The sequence below is a fragment of the Syngnathus typhle genome, unplaced genomic scaffold, assembly GCF_033458585.1.
Source record: "Syngnathus typhle isolate RoL2023-S1 ecotype Sweden unplaced genomic scaffold, RoL_Styp_1.0 HiC_scaffold_33, whole genome shotgun sequence".
In the NCBI taxonomy this organism is placed as follows: domain Eukaryota; kingdom Metazoa; phylum Chordata; class Actinopteri; order Syngnathiformes; family Syngnathidae; genus Syngnathus; species Syngnathus typhle.
Window position 1 is genome coordinate 260002 of NW_026871939.1, and position 8718 is coordinate 268719.

The window sequence follows — 8718 nt, forward strand, 5'->3', positions numbered from 1 at the left end:
TTTCTCTAGGATCTTCAACCACGATACCCAGGAAGACCATGAAAGAATGTTGATATTAAAATGTTGGTGGAACTATCCAATAACTACGCAGATCCGATGATCCCTAAGACTTGAGATGAGACAAAATTGGAAAGACTATTTGTTGACAGTGTCTGTGAGTTACTTCAACCCAAAAGTTCACATAAACTACACATAGCTAATGTTGACCACAAAATGGCATGTGAGCTGGCCAGGAGTCCTGGAATCTTCTGATCTGTAGACAGATGCGTTACCCATTGCTCCACGAGCCCCACGGGAATATGTGGCTTGTAACACTTTTGCAAAAATGAAAAAAACAAAAAAGGTGACATTATTTGAATATGCCATTCGCCCTACAAGTTACGGCCATTGACCGTAAACTTGTGTGGAAAATCGTCGTTGTCCACAAGATGGCAGTTTAGCAATAGTGAGCAAGGGAGAAAGTAAATTATGCCATGACCCAGATTCGAATCAGGGTTGCTGCAGCTCCAACGCAGAGTACTAACCACTATACGATAATAGCCAATATGCATAACTTTTTTAACGCTACTGCATACACGCCATGATCGTGTAGTGGTCGCTTCAAATCCGGGTTATGGTTTAATCAAATTACCTTGTTGAATTTGTCTGCTGGTCACTGTTGCTAGACAGCCTTCCTTTGGACAATGACAGTTTTCCACACAAGTTTACAGTCGATACAGTCTTGTAGGGTGAGTGGCGCAATAGAAGACACATGACGAAAAGTGATGAGAATCAAAACAAAAGATTTAAGAGACCCGAGGTAAATTAACTGAACCCGTTTCGTTTTAATTGACAGCCCATGTAATATGCACCTCAGATGAAATCGGGCTAGTTGATCAACAGCAATGTGATAACGAAGGGATCATCTGGGAGTTGAACCCCGGACCTCTCACACCCAAAGCAAGATTCATACCCCTAGACCACCGGTGTCAAACTCGTATCATTTTCTGTGGCCCGGAACGACAAATTGTGCATTAAATGTATGTCATACTAAAATTGCAAATTGTCGTAACTTTCAAGAATCTTGAAATATTTGAAAAGTTTCCACTCCTCTGACTTAAAAAAACAATTATTATTATTATTATTATTGTCAGTTTGTTTTGTACTTTATACTGTATATAATATGAGGTGTTTATTTATTTGGGTTGACAGTCATAATGGCCCGTCGAGGGAAACTTCGACTACAACGTGGCCCGCGACAAAAATGAGTTTGACACCCCTTCCCTAGACCATTGAGCCTCAAAGAAAGCTTGCAGACCATGTTACATTCTGTGTAACATTGGCCTGTCAAACAGTCCACACAACGATAGACAACAGTGTTTCAAAGAAAAGCTCGTTCGGGAGTTTAACCCGGGTAATCAAAGAACCCTAGGCGAGAATCATTCCATTGCACCAATGAGCCCCATAGTAGACCAGCTGACCACGTTACATTCTGATTGGAAGCCCTGAAGACTGAATGCCAGTGATTTATGGAATAAATGAAATCTCGTTGGCCTAAGGCTCCCAATTCCCCAACTTCAAGCCCTAACGCTAACCCTAAAACCCTAACAATGAACAAACCCTAATAATTAAACTTTAACCTGCTAACCCACCTACCATAACCCCCTCACCTTTAATCTCTAATGCTCCCACTAAAGGTAGTGCTCTCTAAACTTGAAAGCAGGCATATGCGAACCGGACCAGCAGATTGCCCCATTTCAGAAGTGTTTTAGAAACCTTTACAGACGGTTAAAATCCACATAATAGTTATGCGCGCATGTGTTCCGAGAGCGTTCTCGCCCGCCCCCTCGCTTTCCTTTCTCCCGCAATTTGCCCCCTGCAGCGCAGTCCTCGTTAGTATAGTGGACAATATCTCCGCCTGTCACGCCGAAGACCGGGTTCGATTCCCCGATGGGGAGTTTACTTCTTTGTGCGAAATAGCATTTAAGCAGGTTTTCAATCCATGTGCGTTAACCAGTGTTTGCAGCAGAGTAATTATATAGATGCATTGGTTGGTATCATTACATCGTAAGATGGCGCCGCAGATGGCCACTTCGGTAAGTCGCTCTCTGTTACTTTGTGTTATTTTACATCTTTTTAACCTCACTTTGTATCATACTTCCGGTTTGCCACGTAGAGCGCCGCAGCGTCACTAGAGAGACGATCTACATTCCTACATTTCTATATGCTTTTCTAGTTTTTCCTCGCTTTTTACTCCACTTTTTGGAGTTTACTATTATTGAAAGTCGCGGACCGTCAATTCCTGCCATTTCAATTGCGTCACTGTTTGGCTCTCAGCGGAGGCTTCGTGGCTGTTTGTCTACCGTCGATCATCGGACACGTAAGTATGGCTGCAGATCAAGAGGTTTGTACGGCTTTTTGCACCAACTGCACCCTTCTCTCAGAGAGGTTGTCCCTGCTAGAGGGACGTGTCCGCCAGCTAGAGCAGAATAGTGGTATAACAGTAAATGTGGCGGACCCAGATGCGGACTGTAGTCAGCCTGCTAGCCCAGTTAGCATTAGCCCCAAACCACGATAAGCCAGTTAAGACGCATAGCCGTCCCAAGCCATCTCGGCCTACTGGCTCTCGCACCTGGATGTCTGAAGCAGACAAACGTCCTGTTTAAGTGGCGATCATGAGACCGCCACAAGGGTATCCGTCCCATTTGTCTAGCTAAAGTCACGAGCCGACCATACCGCTTCTGTCCGAGATAGTATCCTGTTGTGCTGTGGAATGTCCTTCCTGTCTAAAGAAGCTATGCATTCATGTACACTTGCCCCATTGTTTGTTCCTCAATAAAAGGCACGACCAAACTGAGGGAAGGCGCGGATCTCAACCACACTCGCTGTGTGGCTGGGGTGCGCCCTTCTGCAGAAGTTGCTGGCCATCAAAGACATATCCCGCCTCTGTGAGATTCTGTTCAGATAAATGTTGTGAACCCAACACGGAGCACCCGACATAGAAGCTAATCTAAGGGTGCTAGCTCGCAATAGGTCTAGTCAACAGCGTAGTTCCAACAAAACTAGCCACTCGGATATAGTGATACACGGTGGCTCCAATGATATATTTCAAGCATATATCGGCTCTATTGATAATCTTACTGCATCTATGTCTTCTATATCTGCATCTTAATGCATCTATATAATTCAATGTGACATTGTTAAATGCCATCGATTCGCTACCACTATTTTTATGGGACTTATCTTATCACCAATTTAAGAAGGCTCTGAAATCACTTCTCTTTGACACTTTCCATATGAACCTGGATCCATTCATTATTCTCTTTAGTTATAGTTTTAGTGTGGTTTTTCCCTATTGTTGTATGCCAGGGGTCAACAACCTTTCTTAATTCAAAAGCTACTCCCTGCGTACTGATTAAGGCAAAGGGCTACCAGTTTGACACACACTTCTGAAGTAGCCAATTTGCTCAATTTGGTTTTCACTATGTGTTATTATTGTCATTTCCAGTTCACATGTAAGTGTGTTTAATGTTTTCCCATTACAAATAATGGAATAAAAATTAACCCATTCCAAGCAAAAAAACACCTTTTTTAAGCATTTGTTCATTTGCGCATTTTTGTCCGATCGTGCAACTGCAGCGCACCGCCGAACGCGCAACCGTAGCGCGTCGCCGACCGCGCAACTACACCGCACTGGTCGCAATATTGTGACAGACCCGTCACTGAAATTTAGAAAATATTTTTAAAGTCCTGATGTACTATCCAAAATTTAAGTGGACCTCAGTGCGCAGGGACCTTAATTTGGTCCGATCACGCAACCGCAGCGTGCTGGGCTCTCACTGTTGCATTGCTTTAGGAGCGTCTTTGTGTTTTAGGACAGCTTTACTGCTCCCACTTGCTTCCTTTGGAGGCATGATTAGAGTTGTTGCAATCCTCAGAGTAACGAGAATGTAATAACGAACCGAGTCAGTGGGCATGGGGTCCTCTCGGCTCGCGAGATTCGACAATTGAATTTTGAACCCATGAATGCAGAGCATAATCGATTAGCAATCCATTGCCTTAACCTCTCCGCCACCTCGTCTTGTTCATCTGGCATTGACAATACACGTTATGTACGTTGTACCAAGATACTTTGTGAGTCCTGAAAATCCGACGAGGATGTGATATGAAATGATGAGTGGAGAGCACAGTGGAGTAGCAACCCATCGCCTAAATATCTCAGCCATCGCATCTCATGCATGAGTTGTATGGGCGACATGATATGGCATGTACGGCGTAGTATAAGCTACAAGGTAAAATGATACGATACTTTAGATGTGAAACGAAGAAGAGCTAAGCCACAAAAGAAGTGACACTGTCAACAAAGAAAAATATTTGTTCAATGTTGTCTCACCCCAAATGTTTGGGATCCTCGGATCTGCGCAGTTGGATAGTTCCATCAACATTTTAACATCAACATTCTTTCATGGTCTGCCTGGGTATGTCGGCTGAAGATCCCAAAGAAAAGACCATAAATTTCTTGTATGCTATTGCATGATCGTATAGCGTTATGGCCGTAGCATCCCCGGAACGAAGCTGGGTCATGGGGTAATTAAATTACCCTTATTCAAGATTCAAGAGTTTTTTATTCGCCATGTTTGAGCGTGCCAAACAAGGAATTTGACTTCGGTAGAAACACACCCTCTGTTCAACATTTAGGTGACTAACAACATTCAGGACATGTGAATAATGCAAAAACAGTGTAGACAAATTCAAGAAGGTGTGAGGAGCAGGATGTTATTGCACAGTAATGTCTCTGAGACTCTATGAGTGGTGTGAGTTCATCAGAGCAACAGCCTGGGGGAAGAAGCTGTCTCTGTGTCTGCTGGTTTTGGCGTACCGAGCTCTATAACGCCGTCCGGAGGGGAGTAGTTCAAACAGACTGCAACCCGGGTGAGAAGGGTCTGTAGAGATGTTCCTTGCCCGATTCCTGGTCCTGGACAGGTACAAGTCTTGGATAGATGGGAGGTTGATTCCAATGATCTTTTCTGCAGTTCTGATTGTCCGTCGTAGTCTGTGCTTGTCTTGTTTGGAGGCCGATCCAAACCAGACAGTGATGGAGGTGCAGAGGACAGACTGGATGATGGCAGTGTAGAAGGTCTTCAGAAGCTCTCGCGGCAGGTTGAACTTCTTGAGCTGTCTCAGGAAGTACAGCCTCTGCTGGGCCTTCTTCCGGACAGAGTCTATGTGGCCGGTCCATTTCAGGTCCCGAGAGATTGTGGTTCCCAGGAACTTGAAGGTGTCTGTGGAAAGAATAGTATTACTGCGGATAGTGAGGGGTAAAAGTGGTGAAGGGTCTCGCCTGAAATCCACTGTCATCTCCATGGTCTTGAGCGGGTTCAGCTCCAGATGGTTTTGACTGCACCAGTGGACCAGCCGCTCCACCTCCTGTCTGTACGCAGTCTCATCACCGTCCTGGATCAGTCCGATGAGAGTGGTGTCGTCTGCATACTTCAGGAGCTTCACACGAGAGTCACCTGAGGAGAAATCATTGGTGTAGAGGGAGAAGAGCAGTGGGGAGAGGACGCACCCCTGTGGGGCTCCAGTGTTGGTGGTCCGGGTGTCAGATGTGATGCCCCCCAGCCTCACACGCTGTCTCCTGTTGGTCAGGAAGCTGGTGATCCACTGACAGGTGGAGGCAGGCACCGCAAGCTGGATGAGCTTCTGTTGGAGGATGTCAGGGGCGATGGTGTTGAACGCCGAGCTGAAGTCCACGAACAGGATCCTGGCGTACGTTCCTGGGGTGTCCAGGTGGTGCAGGATGTAGTGCAGTCCCATGTTGACCGCGTCATCCACTGACCTGTTTGCCCGGTAGGCAAACTGGAGGGGGTCAAGCAGGGGGCCCGTGACCTCCTTCAGGTGGTTCAGCACTAGCCTCTCGAACGATTTCATGACCACAGATGGGTCCCCGGAACGAAGCTGGGTCATGGGGTAATTAAATTACCCTTATGAATTTGTCTGTGTTCACTGTTACCAAACAGTCTTCTGTTGAACACAAGCTTCCAGACATTATGTCCACCTACGTTTTAACATCAACTTTATTTCATAAAGTTCTTCCTAATTCATCTTGGTGAAACTCCCTTAGGCGTTCCCATCTTTTTTTAGGGCTGGCTGCCACGAGGAAGCGGTCGACACACAATTACGACCCTGAAAGGACTCGTCTATGATATTAATCAGAATTCATTAATCACTGAAATGCAGTCCTCAGGTCCATTTTATATTCGCTACCAATCGGAATGTAACGAAGCTGTTTCTACCCAGTTTCCAACTAGGGCTCGAGTTAGGACTATATAAAAGTGTGCCCCCGTGTGAGGGTCAAACTCACGACCTTCAGATTATGAGACTGACACGCTACCACCTGCACCAACGAGGGTTTGTCTTTGCATTTTGTGCAATTGTTTTTTACTGTGAAATTAATTCAACCACCGCCCATTTTGATCAAACTTAACTAGGCTAGGATTTCCAACTCAGACTAGGGTTCCAGGAAGGGCTAGAGTTAGGGTTGGACTATATATAAATCATGCGTGTGATGATCGAACCCTCGACTTTCAGATTATGACACTGACGCGCTACCGCCTGCGCCAACGAGTCTTTGTGGCACCTGTCTTAAAATTCTATTTTTCTGTAAAAAAGATTCAACCACCGGCCATTTCCATCAAACTGCAATTCATCGAAAGAAAAAGTTACTTTTGTCTGAGCATTCTCAAACTTGGGTTTCCAACTAAGGTTTCCAACTGGGGCAAGAGTTTCCAACAAGGGGTCGAGTTAGGGTTAGGACTAAATAAATTAGAGCCCCGTGTGAGGGTGGAACTCACGACCTTCAGTTTACTAGACTGACGCGCTACCACCTGCGCTAACAAGGCCGTGAACAGCTGGTTTTACAAACCTGTTTTACTGTAAAACTGATTCAACCACCGGCCATTTCAATTAAACTCAACTTCACAGACAGAAAACTTCATTCTACTCTGAGCAACCTAGTATCTTCTGAAATTGACAATGATTTTACTGTGGACTATAGAAAACAGCGCCCCGTGTGAGGGTTGAGCTCACAACCTTCAGATTTTGAGACTGATGCACGACCACTTGCACTAACAAGGTAAAATGTCAATTGCATTACAATTCTCTTTTACGGTAAATTGAATAATCCACAGGCCTTTATGTCAGTAACAATTGTAAACTTCACTTGGCAGGCTGCAGTCATTAGAAATCGTTGCTTGATCACGGTGTAGCAGTGGTCCAGAGTCTGTGCCCCTCTGGTGGGACAGGTTACGTGCTGTCTGTATCTGGGGAGTTCTTGTGCGAGGTTCGCCCTGTTAAGATCACCCAGAACAATGATTAGTGAGTTTGGTAGATGTTTCTCCATGTCTGTTACCTGGTCAGCCAGCATCTGCGTGGCTTCACTCGCACGTGCGTTTGGTGGGATGTGTTAGAGTGGTGCTCACTCTAACTTATTTTGCAAGAACCACACGGAGACAAGTTAGTCGTTTTGGGCACCTGCAGGTGGAGAGTTCACTCGTCGCTGTTGTCACAGCGATGGTTGAATGAAGTCTAACTCTCCCTTCCCACAAGAGCATCTTTATTAAGAGGAAAAGGGTGGGGGTGACAGTAGACTGAATAAACAAGTTAAAGCTCTTGACCTCTAGGTAAACAGAGCAGGGGATGTTTTACGACATTGTTTAGGATGGGACAGACTTAGGTGGTTTATTACCGGTTACATACCAACGTAAGCATAAAACTAATCTACCTAAGTTATTTATTACCGGTTATATACATTCCAACATAATCATAGATCAAGATAGTTTGGAAAACCCTGACATCTCCCTCCTGTTTTATCATATGATTATGTGAACCCGATCAATCAAACATAAGTAAGTAAGTAAATATAAAGAAGAATAGCAAAAATAAGAAAAACAATAATAAAAAAGATCAATAAAAAACGGAGACGACAGCGGACGGGTTGGGGAGCGTGTAGGGTGAAACACGACAAAAACAACAAACAATGATAGCAACAACTTCCAGTGAAGATGAGGTTTTTCCTCAATACTCCAGTCCAAACTTATTGTGTGGTCTAAAAACCTGCTGGCCGATGTTAAATCGCAGGAAAAGTCTCACACGGTCCCTCTGCCTTAGGCGACCATAATGCTATCAATAAGAAAACATAAATAAAGCCACGATCCGTTCCGAATGAAGTAGGACCCGTCCAATGGTACAGCCATGTTGGCAGGAGAGCCCTTACACCTTGAAATGGCTCTCCTACCCTGGCACACAGCGGTGATGTCCAAAGCTCCCATCCAGTTCCCTCCTGGAGAGCAGTTGTCGTGAATGCATCCGTGGGTCTTGTTTTCTTGGATGAAACACGTGTAGTCCATTCCAGGTAGCGTCCTGGATTAGGCCACTTGTGGCATCTGTCTTCCTCCAACAGTCACATTGGGATTAATCCAAAATAGTTTGATCACAGATTCATTCCTGCGAGTCCAGGGCGGTAGGGGTAGCGTCACTGTCCGACAGCACGGTGTTGATATCAATCTCCTCCCATGGATGCCATACATTTCGCTTCAGTGACATTCATTTCTCTGGCCTCCAAGTGAACTTGTGTGGAGCAAGGGGAGGTTTTAGAAACACAGATAACATCCCTCCTGTGTGTGCGCTCTCACAGTGACCTTCACATACCGGTACCAAGCGTTGGTTTCGTATGGGTTT

General features: G+C 45.2%; 1 non-coding gene across 1 annotated transcript; it reads right to left on the reverse strand.

Annotated features, from left to right (window-relative positions):
* Nucleotides 1-6808: 6808 nt before the first annotated feature.
* Nucleotides 6809-6881, reverse strand: trnat-agu (transfer RNA threonine (anticodon AGU)). The gene has a single exon. It is a non-coding gene; the product is annotated as a tRNA-Thr (tRNA).
* Between the last annotated feature and the right edge of the window lie 1837 nt (nucleotides 6882-8718).